Here is a 19418-nt window from a genome sequence, read left to right as displayed (position 1 = left end):
AGGTAGAAGAGAAAGAAACATTTCCCTGTCTGTGTACCAGAGCTTTGCAGCAGGGCTTGTTTCCACGGATCCTGCGCATTACTTCCGCACCACATATAACAGTTATTATTATTAGACCAGTGATAAAAACACAATATAGTTTCCAGTAATAGAAAATGACATTATATACTCCTCTGAATGTGATGTGTACCTGAATAACATACGCAAGAATAAAGCACATAACTCAACAGAAGCACGAGCAGATGACAATAAGATGCTAACACATGAGTAATATACACACAATATTACAGTAGTCAGCGCAAGCCCCTGAGTAGCAGCCCTCCTCACCTGCACACATGTGCTGCCCCAGCATCAGAAGGCTTCCATCACAGCGCCCGGTGCATTCTGGGAGCAGTCATGTGGCAGGAGAGAAGTAGAGCTGGGCATGCAGCTCCGTGTGAGTCTTACACGATTGTTAACCTCTCCACGGTCTCCCTTCACATTCAGATCAAAAAGCAATTATTATCCACACAGACGGAGATAATATTACAATTAACTCTGCCTGGAATGAATGAGAATAAATCTGTGTTATTATCTATGAACTACAAGTCCCTGCCTGCATTTCAGCCTGAAAACGAAGGATTCTGGGAGGTGTAGTTTATGCGCCAGAGGGCGTGTATCGTATATCGAACTAGCTGGCTCTGCAGTGCATAGCGGTTTTCTGTGAAGTGTGGAGCTCAGGTTAGGGAAGCCTGGCTGAGGGAACAGTAGGAGTTTAGCTTCTGGTTTTGTTTAGGAAAATGAACTAACTGCACACATATAGTGTTTCTCTCTCTCCTCCCCCTTCCCTTTAGCTCAACTTGTAAAGATGACAGACACAGGATGAGGGCTGGAATGACTAGTCTGTGACCTGTCCACACAGGAGCAGCTTGCTGGTGAGGAAAGATTGAAACGTGTCAACCAGGCACATCTGCAGTTTAGGGCTGGTTCACACAGGGCAGGTGACTACTGGTGGCCATTCCCGTCATTTACTGTTGGCATCAACTGCATCCTGCACTGAGATAAATGGGAGCAATTATCTCAAGGCTTTACTGTGAATTAGAGAAGCGTCACGGTCAATGGAATTCTTCAAGACGCTGCTAATAGCTTCTAGCATTGGCTGCGTTTGTGGCTCTGTATCCCCTAGGGGTCATGTAATGGTAGTGGAAAAGCATCTAACCGTGGCGAAACAAGCCACCAGCAGTTACCCATGTGAACTGGCCCTTAGCCCTCCTGGCGGTGTATCAACATCCGCCAGGGGCAGCAAAGCCGTTTTTTTTTTCATGTAGCGAGACAAGGTCTTGCTATATGATAGCCGCTGCTCAGCGGCATCCCTTCAGCCTGGGGGGGGGGGGGCGGCTGCGGCGCAGCGGGTAGCGGCGGCGATCGTCATGCACACGCAGCTAGCAAAGTGCTAGCTGCGTGTAGCAGAAAAAAAAATATGCAAATCGGCCCAGCGGGGCCTGAGCGGTGCCTTCCGGCGGCATAGCCCGTGCTTAAAGTGTACCAGAGACAGCCCCGCAAAGTTTTTTGCTTCCTCCAGACCCATAAGCATGGATGCGTCCCTCACCGACCTCCCGCAGTCCTCCGTTTAGCGGCAATCAGCCCCCGGTATCTGGCTCAGTCTCGTCAGTTGTGGTCAGAGGAGGTCCGCTCATGCGCAGAGGACCCCAACTGACGTGGCTAAGCCAGATACCGGGGCTGATTGCCCCTAAATTAGAGTGACCATATTTTTGTGGGTCCAACCTGGGACGGGGGGGGGGGGGTGTGGGGGGGGGGCGGCGCGCGGCGAAAAGTGGGAAGGAGTGAGGAGCACGCAGCGGCGAAGACCGGGGAGGGGGGCTGCGCCGCGCCGAAAAAATGGGCGTGGCCATGACATTGTATGGGCGGAGCTAACGTAATGATGTAACAGCGAGGCATAAGAAAGCAGTGTTTACGCCATGATGTGGACAAACGAGACTTTGTATCATGGGTGTGCAGAAACTGTGTGATGCTAATAGTATACCGTAACCACAAAGCAGCAAACATAGCCATCTATGACCATTAAATAATAAATGCAGTAACAGTTACCCCGAACACCAGAAAATAAACGCAATAGGCAACATGTCAGTATAAAATAAATGCAATGCGGGCAAACATGTCAGTACAAAATAAACGCAATGCGGGCAACATGTCAGTACAAAATAAACGCACTGCGGGCAAACATTTCACCAGAAAAGAAACGCACTGCGTCCAAACATTTCACCAGAAAAGAAACGCACTGCGGGCAAACATTTCACCAGAAAAGAAACGCAATGCGGGCAAACATTTCGCCAGAAAAGAAACGCACTGCGGGCAAACATTTCGCCAGAAAAGAAACGCACTGCGGGCAAACATTTCACCAGAAAAGAAACGCACTGCGGCCAAACATTTCACCAGAAAAGAAACGCACTGCGGGCAAACATTTCGCCAGAAAAGAAACGCACTGCAGGCAAACATTTCGCCAGAAAAGAAACAATGCGGGCAAACAATTACATTTCACTAGAAAAGAAACAATGCGGGCAAACATTTCACCAGAAAAGAAACAATGCGGGCAAACATTTCACCAGAAAAGAAACAATGCGGGCAAACATTTCACCTGGAAAAGAAACAATGCGGGCAAACATTTCACCTGGAAAAGAAACAATGCGGGCAAACATTTCACCTGGAAAAGAAACAATGCGGGCAAACATTTCACCTGGAAAAGAAACAATGCGGGCAAACATTTCACCTGGAAAAGAAAGCATTTACTCACCTGGCAGAAGTGTCCGGCCTCTGGCGCGCTGCTCCGTCCCGGGACCGTCTTCCTCCTCCTGCTCTTCTCTCCCGCGCTGACAGGGCTACGGCAAGATGGCGCCCGAAGCCCTGTACTAGTGACACAAATAGGTCTCCAGTACAGGGCTTCGGCAGCCATCTTGCCGTAGCCCTGCTCGCCTGCCGGTGTCGGAAACAGACACCGGAAGAGGAGGCTGGAGCGGGGCTGCGGGCAATGAACTGGCACGGCGTCTATAGACGCCGCTGCCAGTTCATTGAGGAGAGAGTGGCCAGAGTCCCGAGGCCGGGACGTCCCGCTGCTGAAAGCGGGACGTTTCCCGGGACCTCATTAAGCCTGGGACAGCGGACCCCGAATCCGGGACGTGTCCCGGGCAATCCGGGACGTCTGGTCACTCTACCTAAGTGGAGGGCCGTGGTAGGATGGCGAGGGACGTATCCGTGCTTATGGGGCTGGAAGAAGCCCCCAGTAATTAAAAGTAGCATTGTAGTGTGTTGTGTTGGTGGTATAATGGTGTGGATAGCTGCCTACCAAGCGGTAGGCCTGGGTTTGATTCCTGGCTAATGTATGTTAGTTGGCTTTTGACATCCTACAAATCCCGAAGCAAGCTTATTTTTCTCTTGGATATATCATAATGGTACATGCTAGGCTGGCTTCAGCATGTGGTGTTGGTGGGGGTATAGCGGTGAGGAGAGCTGCCTTCCAAGCACTAGATCTGGGTTCGATCCCTGGCCAATGTATGTGAGCTGGCTTTTGACATCCTACAATTCCCTGGAAGACAAGATCCTCCTCCTCGGGAGGAGAAGTTGAGGAGAGGAGGGGGTGGAAAATGGAAGCTTGCTGAGCAGAAATTCTTATTTTCAGGCAGAAATTAGTTTGGTGGTAAAAAAATTTGCATTCCGTAGAATTCCGCGGAATTCCACATTTTTCCATGGAAATTCCACCATAGTGATATAGCAATTCCGTTCCGTCGCAACAGAACCGGAATCACCAAATTCCGTCCAGAATCGTGGAAATCTTAATTCCGCGTAATCCAGCGACCATCCCTACTCTTAAAGCCCCCCGGTGGCAGCTACCTGTCAACCTCCCCCACAATTTGAGGAGCCTAGTCCTTAACCCCCTAATCCCCCCCGCCCTCCCAAGCTGTAATTAGCATTAATGATCGGAAATTTGGGTGCTGTTTCATCGGAAGCCTCCGGGTGCCCAAATTTCCGATTTTCGCTGCTATTATTGCTGCTTATTATTTCTGCCTATTTTACCAAAGTGCATTGTTTGCCCCTATTCACTGGCCTCACCAGAGGTGCCACAGGGGGACTTAAGGAAGCACAAAGGAGGACAGAAGGTGCCACAATGGGAAATGAGGCACAAGGAGGCGGCATTTAACTTACACTATCCAGACCATGTGATGTCTGCTCTCCAGGGGCTGTTGTTGCTGCTGCTCTTCAGGACACCATACTTCCTGCCGTTGCACACACGCAGCAGAAGCAGGTGATCAAACACCCATGGGGTGGGGCTTCATTAGGGTTGGGGCTTAACCCAGGGGCATGACGCAACCCAGGACCAATGACACTCCAGCCAATGGCCTGAAATGTTTGTGGTTAAAAAGGGCCCTGAGACAGGAACCCCAAAGCCAAACAAGGAGTACCTGTGCATTGAGGGGCTATTGTAAAACAAAGCACAGCCATGTATGAACTATCATTTCTCCCCAGCAGTGATTAAGCTCCCCATAATGGCTTGCCTTCCAAATTCCAAGATTGCTAAATGATTTACACTTGTATCCTGAGCCTTAGGGCAGTTTCCAACTACAACATGCAAACAGTTTTTTCTTGTACATTTTTCTATGCGATTTTTGTACTGCATTTCCAGATGAAATTCTGATAAAGGAACACTGAACAGACCTAAAAAAATGCAATATTGAACTTACCTGGGGCTTCTTTCTCTGCCTGAAAGAGTTAAATATCAGGTATGTAAGTGGCTGACCCAGCCCTGACTCAGACAGGAAGTGACTACAGTGTGATCCTCATTGATAAGAAATTCCAACTATAAAACACTTTCCTAGCAGAAAATGGCTTCTGAGAGCAGGAAAGAGATAAAAAGGGTCAATAATTTATAGAGTTTCGCTCTGGCATACTTCAATGAATGTGTCATTGAGCAAAAACAATAAAACAGTTAAAACTTAAAAAGTAGATTTGAACATACCCGAATACACTCGCAAGCAAGCCGACCCGCATGTAAGCCGACCCCCCAACTTTTACCTGAAAAGCGAGGAAAAAATGATTGACCCCATATAAGCCGGGGGTAGGAAATGCTGGCTGCGTGATCCCCCCAGTGTGTCCCAGTATAGCTAATATAGTGCCCAGTATAGCTAGTAAAGTGCCCAGTATGGGTAGGTAGTCCCCCAGTATAGCTAGTAAAGTGCCCACTATAGCTAGTATAGTGTCCCAGTATAGCTAGTATAGTGCCCAGTATGGCTAGTATATTGCCCAGTATGGCTAGTATATTGCCCAGTATGGCTAGTATAGTGCCCAGTATGCAGGGGAGTAGCAATAGGGGGTGCAGAGGTAGCGACCGCACCGGGGCCCTTGGGCAAGAGGGGCCCCTAAGGGTCCACCCTCTATCACAGTATTAGCTCTCTATTGGTCCTGTGCTGGTAATAATCACTTCTATAGATGCTTTGAATAGTAGTAATCCTTAACACACTGTTCCCCATCCCCTTCTTGCACCTCTGACACTGGGGTTGTACTTGGCAGGTTTTGGTGCGCCGTATCAATTGTTATGTATAGAGTGCTTGGGGGGGGGGGGGGGGGGCATGTAAAACTTGCATCGGGGCCCACAGCTCTTTAGCTACGCCACTGCCAGTATGGCTAGTATAGTGCCCAGTATGGCTAGTATAGTGCCCAGTATAGCTAGCATAGTGCCCCAGTATAGCTAGCATAGTGCCCAGTATAGCTAGCATAGTGCCCCAGTATAGCTAGCATTGTGCCCAGTATGGCTAGTATAGTCCCAGTATGGGTGGGTGGGTGGATAGGTAGTGCCCCTCCCCGCTCCCCCCGCGGCCGCCGATGCTATTACCTTAGGCAGCGCTGCTTCCTCTATCCCCGTCCTGCTCCGGTAACTAATTCACAGCAGCGCCCCCCTCGGCGGCTGCTGTGATGACGGAGGAAACCATAGAGAGCGGCTTCCTGTAGCGGCGATGTGTATCGCCGTTACTATGGGAACCGCTCTCTATGGTTTCCTCCTTCATCACAGCAGCCGCCGAGGGGCGCGCTGCTGTGAATTAGTTACCGGAGCAGGACGGGGATAGAGGAAGCGGCGCCGCCTAAGGTAATAGCAGCGGTGGCCGCAGGGGGAACGGGGAGGGGCACTACCTACCCACCCATCTACCCATACTGGCACAGGACTCGCAAGCAAGCCGACCCCCAACTTTTGGGCCACTTTTGGCGGGTGAAAAATTCGGCTTGCTTGCGAGTATATACGGTAAAATAAAACTGTGGAATATCTTAAAAAGTCATTTTTAGGAGAAGGAAGATAGATACAATCATTTATTTCATTAATTTAAAGGATTAGAAATAAAGGATTGCATCTATCTTCCTTCTCCTAAAAATGACTTTTCAAGATATTCCACAGTTTTATTTTATGTTTAACTCTACTTTTTAAGCTTTAACTGTTTTATTGTTTTTGCTCAATAACACATTCATTGAAGCATGCCAGAGCTAAAATTTATGAATATTGATCCTTTTTATCTCTTTCCTGCTCTCTGAACCCATTTTCTGCTAGGAAAGTGTTTTATAGTTGGAATTTCTTAACAGAGAGGGTCACACTGTCGTCACTTCCTGTCTGAGTCAGGACTAAGTAAGCCACTTACATAACTGATAGTTACCTATTTCAGGCAGAGAAACAAAAAAAGGAACACAGCATAGTTATTTGTGTGCTAGGCACTGTACATAGCCATGTCTATCTCATCATGTCACATGTCACCTCGGGTATCCTTTAAAGTAAACTCGAGGTGAGGGTGATATGGAGGCTGTCATATTTATTTCCTTTCAGAGGCGTAGCTAGGATTTTCAGCGCCCGGGGACAAAGACTATTAATGCGCGCCCCCAAAGTCAAGGTTGCGCCGCGTCAAAAAGGGGCGTGGTCACATAATAAATGTGGGCGTGGTTATGGGTGGAGCCAAATGTATATGAAGGTTAGCAGGCTCACGCTCACCCACCCTCCCTCAGTATGTACCTTCCAGCATGTTCCAAGACAAATTCAGCAATCATGAGCCCCCCCCCCCCATCAAGACAAATTCAGCAATCATGAGGCCCCCAACATAACCAACTCAGCAATCATGAGGCCCCCAACAAGACAAATTTAGCAATCATGAGGCCCCCAACAAGACAAATTCAGCGATCTTGAGGCCCCCAACAAATCATGAGGCCCCCAACAAGACAAATTCAGTAACCATGAGGCCCCCAAAAAGACAAATTCAGCAGTCATGAGTCACATAAATAGACAGCATTTCACATGAATAGGTAGAATGCCCCCTTAATATGGTAGACACCTCTCACCTGGCAGCAGTTCTCCAAAATACACTCAATCTGACGTGGTTCCCCCAAAATAGGTAGCCCCAGGTCTATAGTTGTCCCCAGAATAGGTGGCCAGCAGTATAGATGTCCCCAGAATAGGTGGCCAGCGGTATAGATGTCCCCAGAACAGGTAGCCAGGGGTAGAGATGTCCACAGAACAGTTAGCCAGGGGTATATGTGCCCAGTATATGTAGGCAGGGGTATGTGTGCCCAGTATATGTAGCCAGAGGTATATGTGCCCAGTATATGTAGCCAGTGGTATATATGCCCAGTATATGTAGCCAGGAGAATAATATGTGCCCAGTATATATAGTCAGGCGTATATGTGCCCAGTATATGTAGCCAGGGGTATATATGCCCAGTATATGTAGCCAGGGGTATATATGCCCAGTATATGTAGCCAGGGGGTATATATGCCCAGTCCACGTAGCCAGGGGGTATATATGCCCAGTATATGTAGCCAGGGGTATATATGCCCAATATATGTAGGCAGGGGGTATATATGCCCAGTATATATAGGCAGGGGTATATATGCCCAGTATATGTAGCCAGGGGTATATGTGCCCAGTCTATGTAGCCAGGGGGTATATGTGCCCAGTCTATGTAGCCAGGGGGTATATGTGCCCAGTCTATGTAGCCAGGGGGTATATGTGCCCAGTCTATGTAGCCAGGGGGTATATGTGCCCAGCCTATGTAGTCAGGGGGTATATGTGCCCAGTCTTTGTAGCCAGGGGGTATATATGCCCAGTCCACGTAGCCAGGGGGTATATATGCCCAGTATATGTAGCCAGGGGTATATATGCCCAATATATGTAGGCAGGGGGTATATATGCCCAGTATATATAGGCAGGGGTATATATGCCCAGTATATGTAGCCAGGGGTATATATGCCAAGTATATGTAGCCAGGGGGTATATATGCCAAGTATATGTAGCCAGGGGTATATATGCCCAATATATGTAGGCAGGGGGTATATATGCCCAGTATATATAGGCAGGGGTATATATGCCCAGTATATGTAGCCAGGGGTATATATGCCAAGTATATGTAGCCAGGGGGTATATATGCCCAGTATATGTAGCCAGGGGTATATATGCCCAGTATATGTAGCCAGGGGTATATATGCCCAGTATATGTAGCCAGGGGGTATATATGCCCAGTCCACGTAGCCAGGGGGTATATATGCCCAGTATATGTAGCCAGGGGTATATATGCCCAGTATATGTAGCCAGGGGTATATATGCCCAGTATATGTAGCCAGGGGGTATATATGCCCAGTCCACGTAGCCAGGGGGTATATATGCCCAGTATATGTAGCCAGGGGTATATATGCCCAGTATATGTAGCCAGGGGTATATATGCCCAGTATATATAGGCAGGGGTATATGTGCCCAGAGTAGGTAGCCAGGGGTATATGTGCCCAGAGTAGGTAGCCAGGGGTATATGTGCCCAGAGTAGGTAGCCAGGGGTATATGTGCCCAGAGTAGGTAGCCAGGGGTATATGTGCCCAGAGTAGGTAGCCAGGGGTATAGGTGCCCAGAGTAGGTAGCCAGGGGTATAGGTGCCCAGGGTAGGTAGCCAGGGGTATATGCCCAGTATATGTAGTTAGGGGTATATGTGCCCAATATATGTAGGCAGGGGTATATGTGCCCAGAGTAGGTAGCCAGGGGTATATGTGCCCAGAGTAGGTAGCCAGGGGTATATGCCCAGTATATGTAGTTAGGGGTATATGTGCCCATTATATGTAGGCAGGGGTATATGTGCCCAGAGTAGGTAGCCAGGGTTATATGTGGCCAGAGTAGGTAGCCAGGGGTATATGCCCAGTATATGTAGTTAGGGGTATATGTGCCCAATATATGTAGGCAGGGGTATATGTGCCCAGAGTAGGTAGCCAGGGGTATATGTGCCCAGAGTAGGTCGCCAGGGGTATATGTGCCCAGAGTAGGTAGCCAGTAGCCAGGGGTATATGTGCCCAGAGTAGGTAGCCAGGGGTATATGCCCAGTATATGTAGTTAGGGGTATATGTGCCCATTATATGTAGGCAGGGGTATATGTGCCCAGAGTAGGTAGCCAGGGTTATATGTGGCCAGAGTAGGTAGCCAGGGGTATATGCCCAGTATATGTAGTTAGGGGTATATGTGCCCAATATATGTAGGCAGGGGTATATGTGCCCAGAGTAGGTAGCCAGGGGTATATGTGCCCAGAGTAGGTCGTCAGGGGTATATGTGCCCAGAGTAGGTAGCCAGTAGCCAGGGGTATATGTGCCCAGAGTAGGTAGCCAGAGGTATAGGTGCCCAGAGTAGGTAGCCAGGTGTCCCCCTCCCCAGCAGGAGGGGAGCAGCGCAGAGAAGAGCTGCTCTCTCTCTCCCTCGCTGTCCCCTCCAATGTCTGTCCGGTGTCTGGCAGCGGCGGGCGGAACTTACCTCCGTCTCGTCGCAGCGCCGGATGGATCTGCCGCTACTCTGGTCTGGTCCAGACCAGAGCAGCGGCTGCGCACCCGAACTTCCGACCGGTGTTCCGACGCGGCGCTGGAGCGTGACGGAGGTGAGTTCCGCCCGCCACTGCCAGCCACCGGACAGACATTGGAGGGGACAGCGAGGGAGAGAGAGAGCACCTAAGGTGAGGGAAGGAGGGGGGAGATGGCCCCCCTTCCCCACCGTCCGCACAGCTCTCTCTCTTCTCTGCGCTGCTCCCCTCAGCCCCGCAACAACAAAAAAACCCGAAGCTCAGCTGGGCGCCCTTGGGGACCCGGCGCCCCGGGGCACTTGTCCTACCCCGACCCCCCCTAGCTCCGCGCCTGTTTCCTTTACAGGACACCCGAGGGGAAAATAAACGAATGAAATCAACTATTGTATCAATCCTCCATCTCCTAAAAATGACTTTTTAAGATATTCCACGGTTTTATTTTATATTTAAATCTACTTTTTACGTATTTACTGTTTTATTGGTTTTGCTCAATGACACATTCATTGAAGTATGCCAGAGCTAAAATCTATGAACTATTGACCCTTTTGTATCTCTTTCCTGCTCTCAGAAGCCATTTTCTGCTAGGAAAGTGTTCCCCAGACAGGAACTGCCACTTACATACCTGATATTTAACTCTTTCGGGCAGAGAAAGATAAAAAGGAACACAGCATAGTTATTTGTGTGCTAGGCGCTGCACATGTGCATGTCTATCTCATCATGTCACATGGCACCTTGGGTATCCTTTAAGCAATACCAGTTGCCTGGCTAGCCTGCTGGTCCTCTGCCTCTAATACTTTTAGCCATAGACCCTGAACAAGCATGTAGCAGATCAGGTGTTTCTTACATTATTGTCAGATCTGCTGCATGATTGTTTCTGGTGTGATTCAGCCGCTACTGATGCCAAATAGATCAGCAGGGCTGCCAGGCAACTGGTATTGTTTAAAAATAAATAAATATGGCAGCCTCCATATCACTCTCACCTCGGGTTCACTTTAACAGGCTATGCTGTAACATCACTGAGAGGACAGGGCTACATACTCACTTGCACAAAAATCATGAAACAGGTGGTTTCGGTGCTCAGTGCCGCTATAGCACTTATACTATACTGCGCTGGGTGCGTAAGGGCAATTTGGGGTTCCAGCAATCAATTTACCCTAAATTACTTCTCCCTCCGAGTTGCTACGACAGATCCTATGTTATGTATAGGTTCCATTCTTCTATGTCCTTTTGGAAATAGAGATATTAATGGAGGACTGTGAGTCCCTCCTTGCTTGTTTATGTGAGTTACTGCCGTCTGGTTGTCTGAGAAGACAATTACGTTTTTGTTTACGTGCAGATTTTCCCGTCTCTGTAGAGACTTCCAGATCGCCAATAACTCTTTGTGATTAAATTAGAAGGTCTTTTCTATTGGAGACCACCTGCCCTGGAGGTATTCTTGACCCAGAGGCTCGCATCTGTCGTAATACCGTATTTTTCGGCATATAAGACGCTCTGGCATATAAGACGCACCTTGGTTTAGAGGGCAAAAATAAGGGGAAAAAAAAATAAACTAAACCTAGGTGCGTCTACACTGCCGGGGCGTCTTATGGACCTTTTACCCCCTAAAACTGCCTCTAAGCTACTCTATCTACACTACACTAATCCCTGCTGCCCTAACAACTAAACTACACAGCAATACAATACACTACACTACCACAACACATTAATACACTTCACTACACTTTGCTACACTACACTACCACAACACTAACACAACACACCACTGCAATACCCTTCACTACACTATACTACACTACAATGCACTGACACAACACACAGCTTCACTACACTACACTATACAAACACTAAGCTGCACTACAATGACATGAATACTACACCTGTTCCTGCCGCCATGCTCCTCTTCCCCTCGCTTCAGCCGCGATCCTCTTCACCTCCTCAGGCGCAGTTCTCGGATGCCACCTCCGCCGCCAGGTCCTCCGCTCCTGTGAAGGGGAAAAGAAAACATTAGTGGCATTGTCCCCCTCTCCTGCCGCGATCCGCTCGGCGCTGCCACTCATGGAAAGCCGCCGCCGCCCCCTCCGCGTTGCACTCGGGCTACGCATGACGCGGCTGCACGTGATGTAAACAGGAAGTAGGAGGGCTAGAGGATGGACGCTCGGCGTGTAGCGGCGGAGGGGGCGGCGGCGGCTTTCCGTGAGTGGCAGCGCCGAGCGGATCGCGGCAGGAGAGGGGGACAATGCCACTAATGTTTTCTTTTCCCCTTCACAGGAGCGGAGGACCTGGCGGCGGAGGTGGCATCCGAGAACTGCGCCTGAGGAGGTGAAGAGGATCGCGGCTGAAGCGAGGGGAAGAGGAGCATGGCGGCAAGATGGGTAAGTGCTTCCCTGCGCACTCTGCAACATTTTTTTGGGTGCATTTGGCATATAAGACGCACCAAATTTTTCCCCCCAGTTTTGGGGAAGAAAAAGTGCGTCTTATATGCCGAAAAATACGGTAATTACTGGATTTTGCGAGATCCAACTTACACCTCTTTGCAGGTTTTGCCTGGAAGTCCACCAGTTCAGAGATTGAATCACTGGATCTGACAAATTGATTTTTTGATCTAGATCCTCCTGTCTGCCCGACCACTGACACAAGATTGGCAGTTGAAGGATTCTGAATTAGCTTGATCCCAGGCAACTGCTGCAATACAAGCTGAATACTTGCCCAGGAGAGACATAGCTTGTCTTACTGTGACAGACTTTGCTCTCAGAAGTTCCTGAGTACAAGTGATCACTTGATCCACTTTCTTTTGTGGCAGACAAGATCTAGTTCACTATATCCAGTGATACTCCCAAATTCTTTCCTCTGATCTGGTGTAAGGTCGGATTTCTTTAGATTTAAGATCCATCCCAGGTCCTTCAGAACCATCTGACTATGCTCTTAGAGAGTATCTTTGGATTTTTCAGCTATCAGCAGATCTTCTAGGTATGGAACTAGAATGATCTTCTGCATTCTCAGATGTGCTGCAATTTCTACCATGATCTTTGTAAAGATCCTGGGAGCACTTGAAATCCCAGAGGGGAGTGCTTTCAACTGTAAGTGAAGGACCTGGGATTGAATACGAACTGCTGCTCTTAGGTATTTCCAGTGAGCTGGCAGAATGGGTACATGATAATATACGTCTATAAGATCTATGGACGCCATGAAGTAATCCTTCCCTTGAAGTTGAATTGTGGAAGAAATTGATTACATGCAAAACTTTTTGTATTTTACAAATTGGTTCAAAGACCAAAGATTTATGATCAGGTGAAAATCACCATTCGGTTTTGGAACTAGGAAGAGAGAGGAATAAAAACCCCTTCCTCTCTCCTGAATTGGAACCTCTTCCACAACTCCTTTCTGGAAAAGACTCTCCACAGCTTTTTCCATTGCAGACTGCTTCACTGGGGACTGCAAAAAAGTTGTTACTTGAAAATGTTTGGGAGGTTTTCTGGAAAATTGGATTCTGTACCCTTCCCTAAGGGCTCTTTCACACTACAGGCAGCGGTAAAAAGCTAAAACGCTGCATTTTGGCTGTAAGCGTTTTGAAGGTGTTTTGAAGGCGTTTTAACCTCCCTAGTGTTCTGGACGAGCTGAGCTCGTCCAAAGGCGCCGGAGGTCACCGCTCAGGCCCCACTGGGCCGATTTGAATAATTATTTTTAAAACACGCAGCAAGCACTTTGCTTGCTGCGTGTCCTACCCGATTGCCGCCGCTCACCGCCGATCCGCCGCTACCCGTCGCGATACAGGGCCCCCCCCCCCGAGACCCCGTGCGCTGCCTGGCCAATCAGTGCCAGGCAGCACTAAGGGGTGGATTGGGACTGCCTGTGATGTCATGACGTCGATGACGTCACTCCGATCGTCGCCATGGCGACGGGGGAAGCCCTAAAGGAAATCCCGTTCAGAACGGGATTTCCGGACGGGTCTTCATGCCGGCGGCGATCGGAGGGGTGGGAGGGAGGAAGCAGGGAGGGGGGAATCATGTAGCTAGCGCTAGGCTAGCTACATGATCAAAAGAAAATATGCACAAAAAACGTTTCCGGGAATCAGAACACCAGGCAGGTTAACGCCAATACATTACTATCAATTGTAATGAGAAATGCCGCGGTAGGCCCAGAAAAAGCTCCAAAACGCAGCGTTAGATGTGAAAGCTAAAATGAAAGGGCTCGTTTCCACTAGTGCGGTGCGGAATCGCCTGCATTCCACCGCGGACGAAATCGCATGCGGGTGCGATTCCGCATGCGTTTTTGCCGCGATTCCGCATAGGTAAGGCTGTATGCGAATTTAACCATGTCACTGCCTGTGTAAAATAACATTAATACCTATACGAAATCGCATGCGATTTCGCGTCAAAAACCGCATGGTCACCCCGCATGCGATTTACCTATTAGTTACATTAGCGGCGATTCGCGCACATTCCTTCTGCACGCGAAATCTGACGGCCCTGCCGTGCAGATTTCTGCCGCACCAAAAAACGCTGCCGCAGCCGCACAAGTGGAAACAGCCCCATCCACTTACATTGCCTATGCGAATCCGCGTGCAGTGCCTGCATGCGGATTCGCTATAGTGGAAATAAGTCCAAAGTCTATGGACTTTCATCTTACCTTGGAAAAGGCAAACTTTGGCCGTGGCGTTAAAACGCAGAAAAAGCCCTCTAGTGTGAAAGGGCCCTAATTGTCTGGCAAATGAACTTGCTTTTTGAATTTTTTTGCCAGACCGGGAAAATGCTTTTAACCTGCCCCCCACCCAAATATAGTCATTGTTCAGTATTGGATTGTTTAGGGGTGTTTGAGGATTGAAGATGAAGCCTTTATTCGTCTGCCATTTTTTATTCGGTTCCTTACCTCTATAAGTCTAGGGCCCCGAAATCTTTTCTTGGGAGCCTGTTTTTTCTTTAGAGGAGGAAAAATATTTTTCTTTTCAGCCGCTTTTTCTAGCGCTTGCTCAAGGGCTGAACCAAACAACAGGTCCCCTTCAAATGGGAGACCACAAAGTTTCGCTTTAGTTGCCATGTCACCTTCCTAATTTTTTAGCCATAAAAATCTGCGAACAGAATTAATCAAAGCTAGACTCCTAGCCGAAATTAGACTAGAGGCATCTGCTAGGAACTAAGCGGCTAACTTTAAAGATAAACTCCGACCAAGAATTGAACTTTATCCCAATCAGTAGTTGATACCCCCTTTTACATGAGAAATCTATTCCTTTTCACAAACAGACCATCAGGGGGCGCTGTATGGCTGATATTGTGGTGAAACCCCTTCCACAAGAAACTCTGAGTATGTACTCTTGGCAGTTTCCTGTCTGTGAACCTTACTTACTCTGTGGGAAATAGCTGTTTACAGCTGTTTCCAACTGCCAAAAAATCATGCAGCAGCTACATCACCTGCCAACAGTAAAAATGTCACCATGTAATAAATGTCAGAATGTAAATTAGGGATTTAAAAGATTTTACAATAAGCAAACACTGACTAAATCATTTATACATAATTATTGTAAAAATTAAGCACTTTTTTTATTACATTATTTTCACTGGAGTTCCTCTTTAATGCGTTTTAACTGAAATCTTTTTCACAATGCACTGCTATGGAAAAAATGCGTACCAACGCGCACTAACGCGTACTAACGCACACTAACACACACCAACAGAAGTGTAAATGGGCCCTTAGGCTTTTTAATAGGGATATTTAAAGCCGTGCAAATGTACTCTAACAATTAAATAGACTGATCAGGTAGGAGTTTAAACTTTCCTCTATTAGAGCTTCTGGGTGTCTCCTCTTCCTGAGCGGAAGATTCCTCAACATGCTCTATATCGTTCCGAGGAGGAATCCGCAACTCTCTGTTCCCCAAATACTCTAGGTAAATCCGTATCTAACATAGAAGGAACTACCTCAGGAGTGGCCGGTAAAGTAGGAGCTTACATAGGCGACCTTTGACCTGAGCGACCGGAGCGGTCGCTCAGGGTGCCGGCCCATGCGCCCAGACGCGTGCAGCGTTACTATGAGGCGTGGGGTCTGCCTCCCCGGCGGCGGAAGTTCCGGACCACCAATTGATTGCTTTTGCCGGAGCCTCAAGCGGAAACGCTGCACCTCGCTCTGCGCTACCATCGTTTAGCCGGACGAGAGAAGTATGCAGAGCCTGCAGAGGTGCGTCTGTCACATGGAAGGCTCGCCTCACCTGCCCTTATCCTGCCCCGACCTCCACACCAACCAGGTCACCTTGTGGAGTCTCCATCTGAAGGCTCCCGCAGGCGGGCAAAGATAGGGCTGGCCTTACCCTCGGACTCCCAGCCGTCCGGATAATTGCATCCTGCCTGTCCAGGGGACAGGAAAGCACTGAGGGTAGGTAGGAGGATGTGGCTATTTAAATTGTATCTTGTGCTTCCTGTCCCCAGGCAGGCCGGGCAATCTCCAGGTTCCTATCTCGAGCGAAGGCGAACAGAAGTTTGTGATTTTATGAGGGCAGCCATCTTTTTCTTGGGGGCAGCCACCTTTTTGGTTGAAAGGAGGTGACAGGGAGCATGAGACACAGTTCCAAATGTCCTGTGTCCTGATCATCCCTCCCAGCTGCGCGCACTAGGATTCAAATCTTAAATTCAGACTTAAAAAACAAAAAACAAATTTGCGCCAAAACAGCAGAAGGAGAACAACAATATCAGAAATCCCATCATTTTTAGTTGCTCCATTGGATTTCAGCATGGACACATAGAAAGCAAGGCTGTCTGATTCATCTGATCAGAGAATGATCCACCTTCATCCAGAAGACACAGTAACGTACTATGTATTTATCTGTATGTTTCAACCCTTAGGGTCCATTCACACTAGAAGAGCTTTTCCGAGCGCTTTGCGATTGATTAGCATTTTTTAAAATCGCTCCCATTCACTTTCATTAAAATTGTGGTAAAAATTGCGGAAAAATCGTCACAATTTTCGATTTTCTTGCATACCGCGATTTTAATGAAATTAAATAGGAATGATTTTTAAAAACGCTAATCAATCGCAAAACACTCATAAAAACTCTTCTAGTGTGAATGGCCCCTTGCCTGGCCCATGAGACCAAAGTGAGGACTGCAGAACAGTGAAGCTGAATTCACACTCTGCATTCCATAACACCCAAGCACTCACCTCTACAGGTGCACACTGTTGTAGTTGCTTATTCGCTGATCTTTCAGCAACCTTTTGGGTGAATTTGCATTATGCACGTTGCAGTGCACTGCATTACCGTGTATGAATGCAGTGCCCACACAACTGTATGGGCATCAGGGGCATTGCTAGGAGCCTAGAAGATTCCATAGGCACCGAGAACGAGAAGTTGATAGTGTATGGCACCTAAAATGTGGGCACAGTCATAATGGGTCATGGGTGTGGTCAAATGTGCACAAACTTACGAGTGGTGTAATTTAAAGACAGATGACACACTTAGCAAAACTGCATATGGATCCTCCTCTCCTTTAATGAAAAAATAAGGCACTGATAACCATAAAAACAGCTTTGTGTGGTGTAACAAAATAGACATTGTCCACAACATCCACTTGTTAGAGCAGACAGATCCCCCACATTTTGTTGTTTGTAAGCTCCAGTCAACAGCATTGGGTAGTAATTCCTCCCGGAACACAATTAGACAAAGTTTGCCAAGCAAAAATAAAACAAAAAAACACAGCTGGGAAACTTTTCCACCCTACAAAACATAAACATAGGCTTAACCCCCCCCCCCCCCCCCTCAAAATATATGAATAAATAAACCCATAATTAGGTAGCATTTCACATAAGTCCACCAATCATAATTAGGCAGAGTGCCCCACAAAATCACAGGTAGCCCTCACCCTCTCCAAAATACCCAAAACATATTAAGGCAGTGATACCCCTTAAGTCCCCAAGCATAATAAGGCACCCTGCCCCTGCCCCCAGTCATGACGGTGCTGTTAGTACAAAATCAATAAAACAACTGAACTTTGCAATAACTGCAGAGGTCCACTCACCTAATGGAGGTTGGAAGGGGAGATGCTTTGTCTTAGCTGTAACCTAACACAAACTCACTCCTCACTAACATGCCAATCCTAACTGCTCCTAAAGGACATCTGAGGTGAAAATAAAGTGATGAGATAAAGAGTTGTATCTATCCTCCTTCTCATAAAGAATCTAGTTTTTACATTTTTAAGGTTTTATTGTCTTTTCTCAACGACACCTTCACTGCAGTATGCCAGAGCTTAAATCTATAAACTATTAACCCTTTTTATCTCTTTCCTGCTCTCAGAAGCCATTTACTGACAGGAAAGTGTTGTATGGCTGTAATTACTTATCAGTGAGTGTTTTGCTATACGCCGACCCAGTCCCAACACGGACAGAAACTGTCACTTGCATACCTAATGTTTAACTCTTTCAGGCAGAGAAAGAAAAAAAATAATATATCAGAAATGTCTGTGCTAGTCACTGTACATACACATGTCTATCTCATCATGTCACATGCCACCTCGGTTGTCCTCTAAGCCAAAATATTAATGACAGCTATTAATGTGGAGAAAAACATTTCTGCACCCAGACAGCAGTGTAAAACAGCTGGTTTGTTGGAAACAATTTAAAGTGTGCCCGAGGCGACATGTGATATGATGAGATAAACATGTGTATGTATAGTGCAAAACATAATAATAACAAGGCTGTTTTAGTTGTTTTATTTTGCTGCCTGCAAGAGTTAATTTCGAGGCATGGAAGTGACAGCTTCTGTCTTGTTGGTACCTTGTCTGGAATATAGTAAACATCACTGATAAGCAAATTACAGCCAAATACATTTTCCTGGCAGAATACAACTCCTGAGAGCAGAGGGAGATAGGATAAGGTTAACAGTTCATTAATTTTCATTTGGGGACACTTAATAGGCTGCCACTGAGCAAAGACAGCAAAACATTCATTCTACTATATTCTAAATATCAAATAAAACCATGGGATATCTAAAAAAAAAAAAAAAAAGAAGGATAAATACAATTGTTTATCTAATCAGTTTATTTTCACCCCGGATTTACTTTAAAAACCAGCTTAAGCAATTTTGTGCAGAGCTTGCTGCACCAATGTATGCGATAGTCCTTATGAGGTTTTTAGTTGTCCTTGGAGGATTTTTCCCTCTGAGAAGGTTTACATACCCCGTGCTCTGAGCTAAATTCCTTCCTTAGATCTGCAGTTTATTGGCATTCCGCGGTTCTTGGGAGATATAATTTTTTTATATCACTTCTCCATAAAACAGTTATAAATCTGACTTAAAAATTGTTAACCCATATTAAAAAAAATGTACATTTAGCTGTAAAAAAAATAAAAAACCATGAGACATTTTCAACCCCTCCTGGAATTAAAACCCATGTCAACATTATGGCATTGAGAAAATACGCTGGTAGCTTAAAGTGTATTTGGGTCATTGATATGTATAAAGTAATGAAACATCCTGATTAATTTATGGAAAAAGGGTTCACTTCAGCTTGGATGCACATGCTGTAAACATATCCATAAACAATTTTGCTATATGCAGACAAGCCATCTATTTAAATTGATATAGTTATCATATATTT

At 47.0% G+C, this 19418-nt stretch overlaps 1 protein-coding gene across 2 annotated transcripts in view; it reads right to left on the bottom strand.

Moving 5' to 3' along the window:
- TTC27 (tetratricopeptide repeat domain 27) overlaps nucleotides 1–19418 on the bottom strand; it is a 564428-nt gene that overhangs the window by 497191 nt on the left and 47819 nt on the right. Inside the window, exon 1 of one of the 2 annotated variants that reach the window (XM_068232110.1) lies at nucleotides 328–582. The exons of the other annotated variant lie outside the window; for it this stretch is intronic. The gene's annotated coding sequence lies outside the window, so the exon portion shown is untranslated. Of the gene's footprint in view, nucleotides 1–327; nucleotides 583–19418 lie in introns of those variants that run through there. 2 annotated transcript variants of the gene reach the window in all.

Source organism: Hyperolius riggenbachi, chromosome 4 (genome assembly GCF_040937935.1).
Source record: "Hyperolius riggenbachi isolate aHypRig1 chromosome 4, aHypRig1.pri, whole genome shotgun sequence".
Classification (NCBI taxonomy): Eukaryota; Metazoa; Chordata; class Amphibia; order Anura; family Hyperoliidae; genus Hyperolius; species Hyperolius riggenbachi.
Note: the sequence above shows the minus strand (reverse complement) of the source record. Positions and strands in the feature narration are given on the sequence as shown.